Below are 20418 nucleotides of genomic sequence, written 5' to 3' on the forward strand. Positions count from 1 at the left end.
TAAAAGCAAGGTACAGAACAATTAACAAGATTATGTGATCCTTTGAGGGTGGTTATAATAAGCAGCTAGACAGACATGACTAGAGTAGGAACACTAGGCCAAGTATGGAATATCACCAGGGCAGAAAACTCTGGGTACCTAGAAGCAGGCAAAACAAAGACCTCGCCATTAGGGTGACCTTTCCTTTGACCTTTCATATGGCTGGCCATGCTGTTGGACCCTTTCCTGAACTTTGCTCCCCTGGTATGTCAGTAGTATGTGGTAGACCCCCTTAGAAGACAAACAAGGGGGCTGGAGAATAGCCTCATATGACTCTCATACCAGCCCTTGCATGACCACTCCCTTAAGTATTAAGTCCTCAAGACAATGAGGTTCTGAGCCAAATAAAAGTAACCTTTGGATCAAAACCTCAGGTCTGTTGACCACAGAGACAGGGTTTTGGTCAAACTAGAGATAACATCTAGGCCTCAGTTGTGTTTCAGCTTCAGGCCCAGAAAAGCAGCAAGGTCAAGTGGGGTGACACAATGGGTGATATTTAGACCAGCTTTGATGACTAGTGAACCCCTGCCCTGCCATAGAGAAATCACTATAGACTATGACCCTGAAAGCTGATGAATATTCTATTGAGATCCTCCCCTGGGACCTCCCCTAAGATTCCCCACCTTTAGAGAGGAGATAATACCTCTTAAGACAAAGGACTCAGCTCTCTCTCTCTCTCTCTCTCTCTCTCTCTCTCTCTCTCTCTCTCTCATCTTCTCCTTTAAGCGTGTCTTTGCTTTCTTTCTCCTAAGCTCCAAGGTCCCTTTCTTTGGCTCTGTAACTTGTTTCAAGAGCCCATACAACCCAGCTGGCTCACTTCTTCCACAGCTCACTTCTTCTACCTCTGTGATTTTCTAAATAAACTTTTGCTTGTATCTGAGTCTTGCCTCTGAATTCTTTCTTAGTCAGAACTCATGTACCAAAATTGCTAAACTGAGGTTCAATTGTTGGTAATATTCTGATGCCATTTCAGCGCTAACAGTTACACCTCCCAGGGGTCTGGGAAAAAAAACACACTACTCTGTCACTTCAAAGGTGGGTAACCTAGATGCACATGAGCAGTGGACATGGCCTGCTTAAGGCAAAGATAAATCTTTTAAAAAAAGTTATAAGCCCTAGAATGTGATTACCTACCATGATCTGCCCAGTTAAGAATTCATGACCAGATTACCGTGTAGATTACTTACTCTTACTGGACTTGGCAGTTTTATTACAGAACCCCTTTTTTCACACACAAGGTGAATGGATGATGTTTTGGCTGGTTTTCTCTTTGACCTCAACGTGCAAACTGATATTGTGGTTAATGTGCAGGGTGTAAAAGAATAATTTTCCTTTTACCCTTCTGGGTTCTTAGCTGAGAAATCCCTGTAGTAAAAGATTGATAGGAGAAAAACAAACAAAATTCAATAACATGTATACTTTCTGTATACATGGGAGAAAGCCAGGAAAACTGAGTATCTCTTCAAAATGGCTAAAGCCAGCGCTTTAAATACTGTCCTCATCTAAAATCAGATGTTGGGGGTCAAGAAAATCAGTTATGGGAAGTTACCAGGGAAAAGTCATAAATAAGGGTCAGGTTGTGCAGATTTACCTCATGGCCTTCTCCATTGTTAAGGTTTCTAGAGATACACCCTCACAACTGAAGATTTCCTTTACAATGTAAATATCTGTCACAAGGGGTAACTTCTACTTGGTTTTCAGAGCTTCTCCCTGGTTTGCTGTTTATTAAAAATAAGCAGCTTAAATTAATCTTTATGTCTAAGACATATGTTGGGGTGACAAATTCTGTTCCCCTACAAGTGCAACATAACTTCCATTTATGGCTTTTGTCTTACATTTGAAAGCAGTTGAAATAGTTGTCATAATCTATTTTACCTTCTTTTCTCACCTGTTAGAGCACACACTATCACACACTATCACAATATGCTATGGCAGGAAATCTGACTTCAATGTACTCTTGTCATAGTGAGAAAACTTTTCCTATATTTTTCAAACCACCGGATGTCCTTCATTTTGTTTCTGAGAAAGTACACATGGTATTTGTCCAGTATATTCTCCATAATACTATCACATTTTGCATTTAAAAATAAAAACACAATAAAGACTTCCTCTCTTTAAATGTCTTCATTTCTTTCCCTTCCTCATCCTAAAAAATTCAAAACTCCTTATTATGGATTACAAAGTGCTTTAAGATCTGGCTCCTCCTTACTTTTCCAACATCCTTTTTTTACCACTCCAGCAATGCAGACTATTTTCAGTCCCTTAATTTACTATGCTCTTACTCACTTCCTGTGAAGTGCTAGTAAATTAGCTGGGAGGTGGGGGTAGAGATATAGGAGGGAAGGCCCTTATTTGTAGCATTTTTTGATTTCTGCGGATAACTACTACCATGGCCTGCACTACGCTAAAAATGGCTTAATAATTGGTTTGCAAAATTCCCTCAGCACACTACTATTTTTCTGCTTAGAATAATACCCCTTTGACCCAACGTCTCATAATCATTCTTCAGGTCTCAGTTTTTATATCATTTAGATTCCTGCAGGAAATCATCTCTGACTGTCTTGTGGGTAAGTGAGAGGTCCACCCTGTGTACTCTTATAGAGACTTTTTTCCTCTTCATGGACTTCATTATGTTGCAACTATCTGTTTACTCTTCCGCATTCCTCAGTGCCTAAAAGCTCAAACAGGGCAGGAAATACTATATTCCTAGTACCTTATTCAATACGTTTCTGGTATATGGTAGGTCAATAAATACTTGTTCAATTAATGAGTGAGAATTTATTAATAAATTGATTTCTTTATCTTAAATTCATATCATTTCATTACACTATGACAAATCAGTAACAGTAACAAAAAAGAACTTAATATTCCAATTGCTAAAAAATCAGATAATATAAGAACAAACATGTTATCAAAGAATAAGTGTTTTTATTTAAAAAAAAACAAAACATGGTCATAAATTCGTTATTTAAAACTTAATTTAAAAATTTACTAGAACTAAGTGAACCCTAGGTACTGAATATGCTAGTTAATATTAACAGGTTATCCTAAGGATACTAAGTACATAGCGGCACTTGAGAAATTTGTGGCGAGCTGAATAACTAAACCAGCAGAATGAATGCTTCATTCAAGTGAAGCGGATACTGGACTGATGGTATTCTTCCTCTAGGATGTGCCAATGAAGCAGTTTGGCTTTATTGTATAAAATCCAGACATGAGTTATTAGAATGAGAAGAATCAAAAGAAATACAAACTAAGAAGTTACAGCCTCTCATAGGCCAGCTCAAAAGTCATTTCATGTGAGAAGTGGACAGAAATCAAGGGCTAGTATTAGGAAGAGGCCAGTGAACTTCGGCAGCCCAGTGTGTTTTCTCTTAGTTACAGCAACGCAAATGGAAAATAAATGTGACTCAGATAAAATAAAAGTTCTGCTTTATTAGAAAAATGCAGAAGTTCTGCCATTGGGGGCTACTTAAACCTGGTGATCTGGAACAGGATGATGGCCTTGACTAAATGCAGAATTATTGCACCTTGAAAGATACTCAGAAAATGTGGGTAATTTTCTTGTTAATACTCTACATTGTGGATGGAAAATCAAGCCGCTCTTATTCTAGTCTTTATATCTTGAGCTGGGTCTCTGTGGATTTAGAATAAATAATAGAGAATCATTGATCTGTGGTCCTTTGTACTAGAGCATGATGTGTGGGTCTGCATGGAATACTGGTTGACAGAGTAAACAGAGAAACATCACTAGGCCTTTAACATGTTTTTAAGGATCCAGCCAGCACAGTGTTCTGAAAGTGAAACTATGACATTTGCATCTTTGACTTTTCATCCCACAGGAGGTAAAGTTCTTTAGTCTCTGGGTCCACACCACTTGAAGAAGTAACATTGAGAAATACATCGATGAGGATCAGCTCATGAGGAATGCAAATGCCTCTCGTTGCTTCTTTGGTTTTCATGCTGCCGTCCTCACTTTCATTATCGTGCATCACCCACTTCATTGCTGTTTCAGGAGCCTATGTGCCAAAATCTAGAGCAGTAACAGAAATTTAGGAGAGCAGGTGGAGACTTACAGAAGGATCAGGCCCCTGCCACCACCAGGAAGCCTTCTCCAGGAGCCCCATGCCTGCCAAAGTGGACCTGACAGGACATGATACTGAATTCTCTGCCAGTCTCTCCAGGGAGCATCTAAGTAAAGTGGGACCCTTGTAATTAAAGACATGGATATCTCAAGCAGGTTTCCTCCTTCTTATGCATTTTAAAGTCCCCTGGGTCAGCTGTGGGCAGCAGTGAGTCAAACAAAATTTTCCTAGATCCTCCCCTAAACCCTTGAGGCAGCCACAGCCAGCATTGCATATGAATTGATATGCAGTATCCTAGAAGCAGCTTACTGATATCTTGCATGGCCCACCTCAGGAAGTTTAACAGCACTGCCTCTGAGACAGCACAGATGGAAGCAAATGAATTAAACCTTTGCCTCTTTTTGCTGTCCCAAGAAATCTCATAGCAGGATCCCAGGAAAAATAGCAACAAGTTCTAAGCTCTCACCTTTAGATACCAAAAACCTATTGTGTGATGCATTAATAATTGGGCTTCCTTACATTGGGATCGCTTCTCCTACTCTGTGTAGGTTCCATATAAAGGCTGTATGCAGTGCCACATCTTCTGTCTTGGTCATATATTCACGGACCCAGTTAAAAGGTAAACTATTTAAAGATTAATGGATGCTACCGCTTCCTCATTGCCCCTTCCCACTCATATTTCTATTTTGTTTATACATTAACTGTACCCAATGTCCCAACCACAACCTACCTATTTGCAAGCCATTTGTTTATTTGTGACTCAGGAAAATGTACTTTCATAAACTTGCTGCTGAATTAGCCAGATGAAAGGGAGAGAATGAAAAGAATACATGAAGTAGCAAGGACAAGACACAATGTGGGAGATAGATGAAAGCAAAAGACAGTTGTCTTCCCTTTTCCATGGTTTCAGTTACGTGCGGTCCAAAAATATTAAAGGGAAAATTTCTGACATAAACAATTCATAAAGTTTAAATTGCACACTATTCTGAGTATCAGCTCATCACATTGTTGAGGATCAGCTCATGGGGAATGCAAATAATGAAATCTCACACCATCTCACTCTGCCCCTGTGTGAATCATCCCTTTGTCCAGCACATCCATGCTGTAAATGAACTACACCTACACGAGAGTTACTGACTTAGTAGCTGTCTCAGTTATCAGATCAACTGTTGCTGTATTGAAGTGTTTGTGTTCAAATAACCCTCATTTTACTTAATAATGATCCCAAAGAGCAAAAGTAGTGATGCTGGCAATTGGGGTGTGCCTAAGAGAAGCTGTAAAGCGCTTCCTTTAAGTGAAAGGTTGAGTGTTGTACGATATGATAGAGCACACATAACTTTCTAACAGTATATTCTTAGAATTGTTCTATTTTATTATTAGCTATGCTTGTTAATCTCTTACTGTACCTACTTTATAAATTAAACTTTATTATAGGTATGTATGGATAGGAAAAAACATAGTATATAGAGGGTTTTGTACTATCTGAGACTTAAAGGTCTTAGGACTATTGTAAAAGATAAACCAAATACTTCATAGTTAAATGGTAAAATCATGAAAAATAATAATTGTATACATAAATAATTTCATACTTCTAGAAAAAGAAAGCTTTCCTTTTACATAGGTAATTTAGGTCACTTCATTGAAGAGGGGGAAAAAGGGATTAATGGTTCAATGTTTTCTAGACATAAGTACCTGATAGTAAAGTGTTTTTTGTTTTTTTGGTTTGGGTTGGTTTTGTTTTGTTGTTTGTTTTGTTTTGTTTTTTGTTTTTGTTTTTGTTTTTAGAGAAAGGAAAACCAAAAGGAGGATGCAGAAAAAAATTTTAAGTGAGTTTTAAGTGGGGTTTAAAAGACCAAATTCCATGTCCAACTTGCTTGAAGCATCAATTAAAAGTTAGTTATGTAAGATTCAAAATAGACTTCTTAGTCCCTAATCTTTCCATTTGTTCTTAATCATCAGCATTACAAAAAACTGAACTAAATTAATTATCAGAAAAATATGGTATTTTAAAAAGTGACTGTTTTTTTTTTAAGTAAATGATTCCAAACCACAAAATATTGTTATGTCAAAATAAGCATCCTGTGGAACAGAAAAAAAACATTTTAATTATTTTGATATTTAAAAAAAAACGCAAATGATCTTGGCAAAAAAGTGCTACTTCTTTCAGGTTATTTTTCTTTAAGCTTTTTTTTTTTTTAATCTAGCAGATGGAAGAATTTTGAAGGTTAAGCTTTAAAGTACTACCATCTTCAAACCTTAAAGTCTGTTTTTAGGAACAGACTTAACTTCACATTTTTATTTTACACAAATTTCCCCTTTCTAATCTCAAGTAGAACTTGCTTGAATTTTTTTTTCTTTTGAAATAGTTTATGAGCACTGATACTGAGCTACCATGTTATTAGAAGGAAGTCATATGTCCCAAATTACCTTGAAAAATTGTATGACCAGAATTTTAAAAATAAAATACCTTGTACAAAATATGAGTTAATACTTGAGTTTTACTGTTTAAATAAATATATTGTCCCATTCTATGTCGGAATTGTCACCTGGAAGGTTGAAGAAACTGGCAGTAATTACTTGGTCAGAGGGTATAATAAAGGCTTGCTGGAGAAGGAAGTCTCTTCCTCTTTCTTAGGGAATGAGAAATGGGTAAACTACTGATTGAAGGAACAGAATTAAACACTTGATAGTTGGGGCGTTAACATTTGCAAATGTAGAGTCCCTGGTCCAGGGAGGGTGAGGAATGAGATTTCTTACTAGTATCCAAGGGCCCAGTTGCTGTAGGACTCAGTGGTCGGCAAACTCATTAGGCAACAGAGCCAAATATCAATAGTACAACGGTTGAAATTTCTTTGGAGAGCCAAAATTTTTAAACTTAAACTATATAGGTAGGTACATTGTTATTAACTTCATTAGGGTACTCCTAAGGCTTAGGAAGAGCCACACTCAAGGGGCCAAAGAGCCGCATGTGGTTTGCGAGCCACAATTTGCCAACCACTGGTGTAGGTGATGTAATGCTTGACAAAGCCTGGAAAGGTAACTGATACTCAGTTCCCTGACCTGCATTTTAAGGGCAGCCCAGGCAGACACATGCGTAGGGAATGAAGGTGTCCAGAAAGAATTGCGCTTTCCCCAATCTATGTTTTAAAATAATTTGGCCTCAATTTCCAATGGCAGCTCATCAAACTCAATAATTTTAGTATCCTTCAAATTTCTCGAAAAATAATCACTTTGGTTACATTACAAGATGAAAAAATTAGCTATCCATTTTAAAAGGGAGTTGATCACATTGGGGAATTGGTAATGGGGGCTTGCCATTAGTTTTTCCAATAAACATGGTCTGTTTGCTATCATTGGAGAGCTGTGCAATGATGATTCAGAATGAATCCCTGGTCTCAAGTCTAGAACCTAATGGACAGGTGTTCATTTCAGTATAATAGAAGTAAATTAGAGTTTCAATTCAAATTCTAACAGATGGTATTGTCACAGATACTGAATTACACTATCAATGGTAAATATAATTCTCATATTAAACCAGAGATAAGCATTAAGGCAAAATGTAGTAGGGCATGGTAAGAGCATATGCACTAAGGAAGAAAACTTCTAATTTTTGAAATGAGATTGGGAGGATAAAGGGCCATGAGTGAGTTTTAGAAACACTCAAAGAAAATAACTTTACAAAATCAATGTGAACTGGGGCAAGATAATTATCCTAATTTTTTAAATATATATTTTTATTGATTTCAGAGAGGGAGAGGGAAAAGAGAGATAGAAATATCAGTGATGAGAGAGAATCATTGATCGGCTGCCTCCTGCACAAACCCTACTGGGAGGCTGAACCGGCAACCCAGGCAGGTGCCCTTGACTGGAATCAAACCCAGGACCCTTCAGTTCACAGGCTGATGCTCTATCCACTGAGGCACCAGCTATGGCAATTATCTTATTTTTTTAAAAAAATTATATCTGGTCTACTTATATATTGTATAAGAATAATTAATACCTTGTTAATTATAAAACATAAATATTAAAATCTGAAATGAATTATACAAATATTTAATAAGCAGATGACTCACATTAATTTACATAGTAGAGTTTACCACTTAATAAATTGTCAAACAATTTATTGTTTATCATCACAACGATATTGTTTTTTCCATATGTGTTATATTACCAGTACAGTTGTGATGTCTATTTTAGGGATGCTATTGAGAAATTTAATGATTTTTAGGAATAGTTATTTTCAGCATGAATCTATTTGCTAAACCTTGTAATTTCCTATTTACTTTTCAGCCATTGAACATATAGAGAACTGTGCTTTGGGTACTAATGTAGAAAATATAAATCATTTCCATTCATAGCAAAGTTTAAGTTATGCCCAAACTCAAGATATTGTGAAAGCAACTTAAAATATAATGTTTAGGCCCTTCAAATGACCTTCTGTTTACTCAAAGCAAAGGAATTTTGCAATAAATATCAGCAAGATTGATTCTATATTAAGAAACACTACAATGCAAGTGAAATGTGAGGAAATCATGTGGCTTCAACATTTCCCTCTGATAACTGCACACAAAACAGAGATGGAATGTCCTGTCACAGCTCTGTGTATGGTGGAGACTTTTCCTTGTCAAGATACAGGAATGTTTCTTTGTTCTCAAAACTACTGTAAGTGATTTGCAGATAAGATGCTTTGTCGCTACTTCCAGGTTATTTCCATTTGCTTGTATGTAGAAGCACATAGAGTAGTGGATATATCATTTAGCTATCCGCCTCTGAAGAATCGTTATTCAAGTGCCATTCCCTCTAACATTGAACTGCTGTAAGGATCAAGGATCTAGAAGCACACTTCTGTGTTTGGGTCAACAAACTTGGATTTGCTCTCTCGGTAAGGAAATTTATTTAATCTGCATAGTGTGGGAGTTTAGGGACTAATTTATAGATTTTAATGGTGTTTTCATTTACTGCACTGCGTGAGGTGACAATCACAGTTTGCTTTGTTCTTCCTAAATTTGATTTTATATCATCTTCACATATGGCACTTCAGCATTATCGCCACTGGCCTTTCCCCACAGGAGCCGTGTCCTCATGCTCCATGGCTCCTGATGTGACAGGGTACACACAGAGTGGCACTGGAGAACTGAGCCCATCAAGTAAGGATGAATAGAGAATAAAGTGCATGTACCATTCCTTTGTCATTCAGCTGCACCATGAAGCTACTCTCAAAAATGGGAGTAGCTATTTGGTGAAGGTGAGATTTTCAGGATGAATTTCTATGAATGATACAGTGGCATCTCGATCCTATATAAACCTGCGTATACACTTGATTCTTATTAATATGCCACTGCCTCATCTAGATGCAGAATCTCAGGCTACCAACATTCATGCGATGGGACAAAAAGCTCAAGGCCCAGTTAGGAGACATGAATTCGTGATCATCATCCTAATTACAGCACATAGATTTATTACTGTTGACACTATCTATTGGTACTTTCCATGTTCTAGGCACTGAATTATGCCCTGTTCCAAATACAATCTCATCTAATCTTTGCAATAGCTCTGTAGTTATACTGTATTATTACTGATAGAGGAAAACGAGGGTCGGAGAAGTTAAGTAACTTCCAAAAGGTTCGTGATTGAATGATAGAGCCAGAATTAGAACCAAACTCCAGACCTCAAGCTATGTAGTGCTGCTACCTATGGCTATGCATTTTATTTTTTACATATCTTTTAATTGTATCACAAAGCTAGAAATAAATGATCTTTAAAGATCATCTACATGCCCTCTATCCATTCTTTCCATAAGCATAACTATTTCAGGAGTTGACTTTGTCTTGAAAGATGGTATGTCAACTTTTATACTCATGTAAAGGTCGCTGAAGTAGTAAGCATGTGCCAATGGGATGAATTTGTCTACTGTGAATTGTAGCTCATCCCAACACTGTGGTTAGAATGACTATATTTATTCTGTGGACTGGGGTGGCAATAAGGAGTGGGTACGTGTGCTCCAGCACTAAAAATCCATTACAAAATTTCCCCGAGAATTCATGAGGTAGTTTCCAAAAGATTATGCAGTTACATTCATATTCCTGACTATTGCTAGATTCTTCATTTATTTAAGTATCCTATTTTAAAGCCATATATGATGCTGATGTGTTATACTCTATGTATTGTTTGACATATGGCCAATTGTGTACAACACTCACAAACCTGCCAGCTGTGTTTAAGGAACAACAATATTTTGTTTTCAGACAGCTTGATAGAAATCCTAAAGTTTGTGAGAAAACAGAACTTAAACATGGGGGTTTTTCTTTGAAGCACCAGGAAACTGAGGTGATAGTCACAAAGGAAGAATTCCTAATTTCACCATAATAGATGCTTTGTTGATTTTCCATAATAATACGTTGCCACCTTGTATTGAGCTCATTTTCCCTTATGACTTCTAGTTAGTCCCTTCATTTTGTGTTCCAGGATCTGACAGAATAAAGAATGCGTCTCCAATCTAGCCCAAACTGTGCTTTGTTGTGTTTATCACAAAAATAAAATTTTAGGATCCACAGAGACTGGTTAAAGTGATTTAGACCCTAAGAAATGTAATGTCTCAAACATAACTAAGTGTTATTTTCAGTGTTTTCTTCCCTCTGCTTAGAGCTGCTGTTTGGGGCAGATGGTGGGGAGGGGAGGAGCTGTTGTCCTGACTCTGGGCCTTGGTGTGCTAGCTCTTCAGGTTCCATCTGAAGATGGAAGAAGCTCTGGCCCCTTTTATTATCCCTACCAATGGAGAGGCTGGGGACCTGGAAGTCTATGATGACATAGACTTCCAAGCTTTGACAAGGGTATAATCCTATTAAACTCGTACTTTGCAAGTTATGGATTGCAACCTATTGGTGGGTTCTGAAATCAATTTAATGAGTTTGACCAGCATTTAAAAAATTTAGAATAGAGTATATTGTACATTTTCAAACTTTTGTTTCAGTTGTATGTATAGCTGTGTGCTGAGTCACTATATAAAGTTATTATTATTATTATTATTATTATTATTATTATTATTTTACTGTTGATTGTAAAGAAGGTGTGAAAGCTATGGCATTGAATTTCTGCCTTGAACATATCAATTATGACATTCATTGGCTTTATTTCCGAAGTAAAGGAGCCTTTCGCTTCCTGGAGTAAATTGGGGAGATCAATAAATAAGTGGGGTTTCTAAGCAAGGGGCTTCAGGCAGCCAGTCTGCATATCGTGCTCATTCTTAGCGCAGATATGCACTTATGGTAGCGTGCAGTCACCTCTGCATCGTAGTAAAAAAGCATGCTTTACCTGAGAAAGGCAGACATGATCGATTAATATCCTCTGTTTACATAAGGGAAAATTTAATTGTACTGAAAGTCAAGAGATTCAGATCTGTTTCTGCCAATCCTTACAACGGAACAACACCTACAATGTGCAAGCATAGTATTGACAGGGGAAGGAGGTCAGAAATACAAAAAGGTATGATACTCTGGCTCTATTGCCAAAGATATTTATAGTCTCGTGAGAAAGATGATTTGTAAAGCAGTAAGTCAAGGGAACAAGAAACGTGGGATTGCACAAGTCCTTGATCCATTGGCTCTCAAATCCATTCCTTACACTTCCCTGCTCTGCTCTGTATTGCCAGGGGTGACCCCTACAGGTGGCATTTCTAAGGTTCTTTTGTCAAATAGCTTTTACATGGGTTTGAGCAATGAAAGCCACTGGTAAGATATCGGAGGATAGGAAAGTGAAGCCAAAATATTGTTTCCCTCCTTCTTGGCGTTGTGGCTCCAGCTCCAGTTGCAGAAACCTGCCATGGTTCCAGGCTCCTCTTAGTGGCCCTGAACTGTGGTTCTGCCTCTGGTCACATCTGCTCCTCCCGTTGGCCTTCTACTGCAGCACTGTTGCAAATCCCTGCTTTTGCTAAACTCCCAATTGCTTACCCATTCCCTTTTGTCCTCTCAGAGACTTTCCATAACCTGTGCAACACTTTTCTGCATTAAATCCCCTGTGTTTTAAGTACTGAGTTGTTTCTGTCTTCCTGATCAGATTCTGGTTAATACAAGAGTTTAGAATGAGATATTTATGCATCATCATCATAATAATAATAACTGATATCAATGTAATGCTTACTTATGTCAAATATTATTCTAAGTGCCTTTCATGTATTAACAGCTCTATTTCACAGATGAAGAAACTGAAGCACAAAGAGGTTACTTGCCCTATATAACTATCTATATCTCTCTATATAAAAACCTAAGCGGCCATTACTACTGGTCGACCGGTTGCTATGGCATGCACTAACCACCAGGGGCAGATGCTCAATGCAGGAGCTTCCCCTTGGTGGTCAGTGCGCCCCCACAGCCAACTTCCGGTGCCTGGCCAACCTTCCACGGTTCTTCCCCCCAGTCAGCCCTGATGGGCTCCATTGCCCGCCAGGCCAAAGGAACCTCACCTGTGCACAAATTTGTGCACCAGGCCTCTAGTTATATTATAATCCTCTAACTCAGCAGTTCTCAACCTGTGGGTCACGACCCTTTTGGGGGTCGAACAACCCTTTCACAGGGGTCGCCTAAGACCATCGGAAAACACATATATAATTACATATTGTTTTTGTGATTAATCACTATGCTTTAATTATGTTCAATTTGTAACGATGAAATTGGGGGTCACCACAACATGGGGAACTGTATTAAAGGGTCGTGGCATTAGAAAGGTTGAGAACCACTGCTCTAACTACTAAAGCACTGTCTTGCCTTGATTTTCAATTTGTTTTGTTTGTTTAACTACCCAGTGCTTCACCTGCAGAATTCTTCTGCTAGGTGTAACCATTCCTCAAAGGCATTGTGTGTTTTGTAAATCCCAGTATCTTCTGATATTGATGGATTGCTTGATCAATAAAATGAGTAATTCTTGATCTCCTACTCTATACCAAACACTATGATAGATGCTAGGTTGAAAAGTCAAAATTACCGAGCTCTATAAATAAACAGCCCCTCTCACAACCTGCTACTTAAGTGTGATGTGACTGCTAAAATCAAGGGCTACTCTCTGCTAACTCAGGTTTGACCTACAGCCCGCGGGAGGAGATCACCTCCCCAGCAGTTTTGGGCTATCCCAGCAGGTGCGATGCCTCAGCACATCTATAGCCAGGCCGTTTGCCAAGCTTGTGTGGCCACCTGTTCAGGTACATGGTATCAAACGTCACTATGCCACTGCTCTTTATTCTGTTGCATCTAAACAGAATAAACTGGAACAAGTAGAAAAAGAATTGCTGAGAGTAGCACGAATCTTGAAGGAATCCAAAATGGTTGCTTGATTTTTAATCCCTTTGCAAAACATTCCGTTAAAGTGCAAAGCCTGAATGGCATGACTGTGAGAGCTCTTCTCCCCTCACGTCCAACCTGATCAATGGTCAATTTGTTTGCTGAAAATGGCCACCGAACCAATACCCCCTGCGTCATTTCTGCCTTTCCTACCACGATGAGTGTCTACTGTGGGCGAAGGCCCATGCGCAGTGACCACTGCATCTCCTTTAGATGAAGCCACTCTCTCTGAATTAAAAATGGTCCTGATAGCTTTCTAATAAAAGCCAAATATTGCAATTGGAAGTTAAGAGTGACCAGTCAGCCCTGGCTGGTTTGACTCAGTGTATAGAGAGTTGGCCCATGGACTGAAGGGTCCCAGGGTCAATTCCCGGTCAAGGGCATGTACCTCAGTTGCAGGCCTGATCCACAGTCCTGGTCAGGGTGTGTGCAGGAGGCAACCAATTGATACACATTGATGTTTCTCTTGCTCTGTCTCTCCCCCTCCCTTCCACTCTCTCTAAAAATCAAGGGGGAGAAAAATAACCTTGGGTGAGAATTATCAACAACAGAAGAAAAGATTGGTCAATCATGGGTGGAATGATTGTCCGTATTGGGGAGAAATATGTTGCTATGTCTGCAGAAACCAAGATTCAGAATCTGAGCAAAGTTATGTGGGAGGTTTTCTGGAAGTGTTGATTTTTCTGTCAGTAAAAATTCTTAAACTTAGAGCAACAATAAAATGTTTCCTGAACAGAAAAAAATAAAAATAATAAAAAAACATCAAGGGCTAAAATCAAGTACAATAGACTTCCAAACTTTCCATTCCACAGAGATCAAGATGGCAGCCCAGAAATACCAGTTTATTTTAAAAATAAAGTTGCATTCAGAAATATTTCCCTCTGATCCTCAAAGAAATAATTTGCAGCCTTATCCTAAAACCTTAATTTGTCCATTTGAAATAAACATACATTTTAGTACCAGGGTAAATCAGGTCTGGGAAGTCATATTTCTTTTGTAGCTAAATAATCATTGATGTACAACATTATGGTTGTTTCTCATTACTGTAGTTTGGGGAGCTACTTTTCTCAAACTTTCTCAATCAATAGAATATAAATCTATCAGCTACCATCCAAACAACCCTCTGGGTATGGATTACTCAGTATGCATACAAGGCTACTCATATTACGGACTGAAATGTACAATCAAGCAGAATGATGTGCACACAGCTGTTTTATATTTAGCTGGCTTTGTAATGTGAGCTAATTTGTCGGAGGGACTCAGGGCATTACTAAGATTTATTTCAAGTTTAGGATGAGATAAAATTATTGTTTGAAGGTGAAACTTTAGTCTCCACTCAACTTTAGGAGACATTACTTTTGTATTTTTTTTACATTTCGGATGGAGGAAAGTGATATATTAGCACATATAAAGATAATAAGGCTTCACAACACCTCCTCCCTCCCTGAAACCAACATCTTCAAACCCCTACTTCCCTTTTATAATGATAAATGTGAATAAAAGCAAAGGTGATATGAATATTACTTAGACTTGAAAACTGTCTATGTGGAAATTAGATGGCGACTGCATAACAAAATACAGTATTCACCTTGCTCTTAGATTTACATCTTAGCTAAATGCTCTGACAGAAGGTAGGGCTGTTCAATAAATACCTAATGTGTGGAAGTTGCTTTCATTTATGCATGTTTTTCCCTTGGGCAAAGATGAAGCACAGAAGAGGGAGAAAAAGACCTTGAGGAGAGTAAAATGTCATCCTCTGGTTTCAGAATAAATTGGTGTTATCTTCTGAAACTATAGTACGGCAGAAAACCTTGTAAGAGAACTGGCAGAAACCATTATGCAGAACGCCACACTACAACTACTAAAAACGATGAAATTAGTGACTCCAAATGAAATTGCATTGTCTTGGTTGTGGAGCCTAAATATACTTCATCAGGAGGTTAACAGGATGCAGAATGTTAATTGTAACAGCCGTGGAAAATAGGTGCACCAGAACCATTGAATTGTGTTGATGAATATTGTTAACTTATTGAGAAGTTGAAACTTTAGAAGAATTCTAGTTGTTGGCTCATTAATGAAACCCTGAATGTTCTATTTAATTGAAAATACTAACAAGTAGAGTACATACCTGTTTTGTGCTTCTACATGAGCAAGAAGCTATACATTACCCATATTATGCTATAAGATTTTATTTTAAGCACCCACTACATTAGTGACCCCGTCACTGTGCAATGATACAAATGTTGTAATTGAACAAGGCAATGTTTCTTAATAATAGGAAACCACCTGTACAGTTCAAATATGAGTATAGGGTCCGAAATAAATCAAGATGCAAACAAGCTCAAGTTGTAACCCCAAATTAATATTTTAACTTCCATTATTACCCTTTGATTTACTTACTCATGTTCATTGAATCCTAACGGTTTCTATCTCCCGAATAGCTTTCCAATTTTGTGCATCGCCCTCCATTCTCACAGTCACTACACTGAATCCAAGTCACCTTTCGCTTGAATCATAACAAGAAAATTCCAAACTGTGCTACTGCTTTCATACTTGCGCTTCTTTAATCTCTTCTAATTCATTCTCTAGTCTTCAGTCAATGTGGTATTTTTTTTTTTTTTTTTTTTTTGGCTCAGCTCATGTTTATTGAAAAAGTACAAAGTGTCACCATACAAAAGGCACCGGAGAGGAGGCGGCCAGGGGCGCGGGGCGGGGGGTGTCCCAGGAGCGGGGGCCTGGCTGGCCCCGCGGGCGGGAGGTGCGCGCAAGGGCGGGCGCACGTGGATGGGGCGCGTGGATATGGCGCGCGTGGATATGGCGCGCGTGGATATGGCGCGCGTGGATGGTCGCGGAGCGGCCGGCTCAGCCCAGCCCGGGGCCCTGGAAGAGCTCCACCAAGTCCTTGGCTTCGGGGTCGATGAGGTCGGCGGGCAGGTCGCCGTCGTCGTTGGCCGCCCCCCTGTCCGCTCCCCGGGAGAGGAGGTACCTGTGCACAGGGCGGCCTGGTTGCAGCGGGAGAGGTTCCGGTATTTCTAGTACATACATTTCATCATATAAATTTCCTACTCAAAACATTCCAATGTTTTCCCTTTCCCCTCAGGGTCAAGTTCACATTTCTTAATATAGTTTATCAGCTCCTGCCTGGTCTGACTTTGGTTTATTACCTCTGAGGTTTAAGTACAATAAGGCAGGTACTTGTGTTAGATTGAAACGGGCATTTTTTTAGGTCTTCCTAATAAAAAGTGGAGTCTATTTCCCTATCCTGTGAATATGAGTTGGTCTTGCAACTTCTCTCATCACTAGAATATTAGAGATGTCAGAGTGTGTGAATTCTGAGCCTAGGCCTCCAGAAGCCTTGCAACTTCTTCTGCTCTTGCTCTCTGGGAAGCCTGTGTCTGCTACATGAAGAAGCCTGCTCTAGGCCCTGGTTTAGGGTTTGATCCCCAGTCAGGGAACAAACAAGAATCAACCAATGAATGCATAAATAAGTGGAACAATCTCTCTCTCTCTCTCTCTCTCTCTCTCTCTCTCTCTCTCTCTCTCTCTCTCTCTCTCTTTCTTTTTCCTCCCTTTCTCTGTCTCCCTCCAAAATCAATAGCATTGTTTTTTTTTAAAAGCCCACTTTAGCCATCTCACAGATGAATGACACATGAAAAGAGAAGCCTAGCATTGACAAGCTAGCCCAGCTAAGTCCAGTCCAAATTTCTGACCCACAGAAATATAAGCCACTAAGTCTCAGGACAGCTTGTTATACAGCAAAACCTAACACCATCTTTTTATTTTTTTGCTTTCCTTTTCCAGTTTGATAAAAATATATGATTTTCCACCCCATCATAAAGCAAACAGAATCATGACTCATGTTCCACAAATTGTATACCTCTGTAATAGTCTATCACATTTTTATAGGTCACCAACCCTCCATGTTCTGGGAGGTTGTGGGGATAATGGTCGGGTATTAGAGGGGGGAGGAATGCTCCCTAGTGTTACACCTAGTCAATGCTAGCACGTGTGTGTGAAAATCCTTGAATGGGATGGCCTGTGAAATAGGGACAGAGCAATACTGGCTCCCACAGCTACAGTGTGATTATGAGGGAGCCCAAACACATGAAGTCACATTTAACAATACATCCAAAAGTAATTGAGGGTACAGACATGACGTAATACCTGTTTTCCCTTTTCTTAATACAAAGCTTTACTTTACATTTATTTTTACTCTAAGTGAAAATTAAGTAAAACTGGGAACATTTCAGTTATGCACAAATGTCTAAACACAAAAAGTGTAGCATTGCTTTAAAAATAAACTGTCTAAAGTTAAGAAAAAATAAAAACATATTTTCAGTCCTTTCAAAACCACACTACATTATAACAAAAGACCCAAATGTTAGGTACTCTGAAGGTCATGATAAAAGAGCAGAATTCAGGTATCATAACTTATAGGTGCACTCCTTTTTCTCTCTAGAAATGTATTGAATTGATTCTTTCACTCTTGACTATCAAATTCTCTCTCATTTTTATATGTTCATGGGTAGCTCATTATTTAAAAATGTTTAGTGATTATTATTAATTAAATTCTTAAGAAATACTAAATATTGTACAAATAAAAACAAATTGTCATTTATCCTTTTATCACTGAAAATAAAAATGAGGCCCTAGCCAGTGTGGCTCACTGGTTGAGCCTTGACTTATGAACCAGGAGGTCATGGTTTGATTCTCAGTCAGGGCACATGCAGGGGTTGCAGGCTTGATCCCCAGTGTGGGGTGAGCGGGAGGAAGCTAATGAATCATTCTCTCTCATCATTGGTGTTTCTATCTCCCTCTCTGTTCCTCTCTAAAATCAATAAAAATATATAATAAAAAAAGAGCCTCAGTCTCACTGGTAAAGAAAATAAAATAAGAATGAGGTTGGAATAAAATTACTTCACTTCTGGTTTTAATTTTTAACAAAAAATATAAATGCCCAGGAACTCTGAAGAGGGCTTAATTTTTAGTTTTAATTTATTTATGTCATATTTCTACCTATGTACACTACCGCATAATTTAAAAATATGTAATAACTGACAGTAATTGAATATTTACTAAATGTCAAATATTAGTCTAAGCATTTTAATATATCCCCCCCCCCCAAATTCTTTGAATCTGATACTGATGAACTGGATTTAGAAAGTTGTTCCAAGTTATATTGTAGGGGAAATGTAATACCTGTTTTCATGGGAATGTATTCTGAGTAGTTTAACAGGGCTTAAAGAACCTCAAATTCCATTAAAGATGTGCTGAACATTCTCTTCCCTGAGTGAAGGATAAATCCTGGCATGCTATTCTGTCTGCCTTTTATTGGGGCCATTAGGGAATTGTGGGGGAGGGCGGTGTTTCAACTTTCAGGCTCTCCAAAGGAATTTGGTCAGTCGAGGCAAAACAGGGTGAAGTAAAGCTCCTCCTCAAGGATCCCCGAGACATCGCCTCCCCTGTGGACTCCCCGGATTTCTAACCAATGGGCAGGAAGCCTAAAAATCTCCCTTCCAGGATCTCTTTCCTTTAGCCTGACAGCTGTTTTCTCTTCTTACTTTTGTTCATTTGTTTGGGGTCTTACTTTTAATTAGAATAGTATCTTAGGTGCTTGGTCATATCACCTCCTCTGGGTTATCTTAAATAACTTTTTCTAGCTCCGTCTGACACGTAGCAATCTGACTTGGAGTCTTACTGACATACATGAAATTTCTATTCTGGCATATAATTAGCAGAGTGACCTTGATTAAGTCACTTAATCTCTCTGGAGTATTCTATAAAATGAGTCTACTACCCACCTTGCAGGTTTGTTGTGCTTCAGTGACTTCATGCTTCACTAGAACGATCCCCATGTCACATGGATTTACCATCTCCATCAGAATAATTTATTTTTTTTCTTCAATTAGTCATTCAACAATATTTCTTGAGTGTCTACTCTCTGCAAGACGTTGATCAAGGTAATCAAAGCAAAGAAAGATTACTATCCTTGAAGAGCTTACGATCGCGTAGGGGGACACAAACAATCTATAATAATAGAAGTGTAATATGCTAATTAGACTAGATGTCCTTCCGGACAAAGCCGCAGTGGGCAGGGGCCGAGGCAGAGGTCCCTGGCTGTGGCAGAGTTGGGCAAGGGGCCAGAGTGGTGGCGGACAGGGGCCAGGGCCAAGGCTCTTGCACGAATTCCCTGCATTGAGCCTCTAGTAAAGAATATAAATGAGTATAATACACAGTACACAGAAAATGATAAGCACTATCAAGGAAAAAACGTAGAGCAGAATAAGGAGAGTTACAAGAGCCAAGGCAGGGTGGGGCTTGCAATAATCAAGGCAAGCTTCAATGAGAAAAACATTTGAGGAAAGATTTGAAGGAAATGAGTGAATTAAACAAATGGATATTGGGCAAAGAAAACTCCAAGCAGAAGGAACAGACTCCTAAGGGGATAGCATGCTTGGCAGGGAGGCCAGTGTGCCTGCAGCTGAGAGAATGGGTAGGAAAATAATAAAAGAAGAGGTCAGAGAGCTCATGGGGACTCAGTCACTTAGGACCGTGGTCGGCAAACTGCGGCTCACGAGCCACATGCGGCTCTTTGGCCCCTTGAGTGTGGCTTTTCCTAAGCCTTAGGAGTACCCTAATGAAGTTAATAACAATGTACCTACCGATATAGTTTAAGTTTAAAAAATTTGGCTCTCAAAAGAAATTTCAATCGTTGTACTGTTGATGTTTGGCTCTGTTGACTAATGAGTTTGCCGACCACTAACCTAGGACCTCATGAGCTATTGTGAGCACTTTGGCTTTAACTCTCGTTGAAAGGGAAATGTTTGGCACTCACAACTGATGTGGTCAGATTTTTATTTTTATAGAATCACTTTGATTTCTTAGTTGAAAATAGACTATGGGGGGAAAGGGACAGAGCAGGAATACCAGTTGGGAGTGGCACATGATGGTGGCAAAGACCAGGG

General features: G+C 38.9%; 1 pseudogene; it reads left to right on the forward strand.

Moving 5' to 3' along the window:
* Window positions 1-8806: 8806 nt before the first annotated feature.
* Window positions 8807-15346, forward strand: LOC118653431 (annotated as a pseudogene).
* The last annotated feature ends 5072 nt before the right edge of the window (window positions 15347-20418 follow it).

Source organism: Myotis myotis, unplaced genomic scaffold (assembly GCF_014108235.1).
Source record: "Myotis myotis isolate mMyoMyo1 unplaced genomic scaffold, mMyoMyo1.p scaffold_m19_p_4, whole genome shotgun sequence".
In the NCBI taxonomy this organism is placed as follows: Eukaryota; Metazoa; Chordata; class Mammalia; order Chiroptera; family Vespertilionidae; genus Myotis; species Myotis myotis.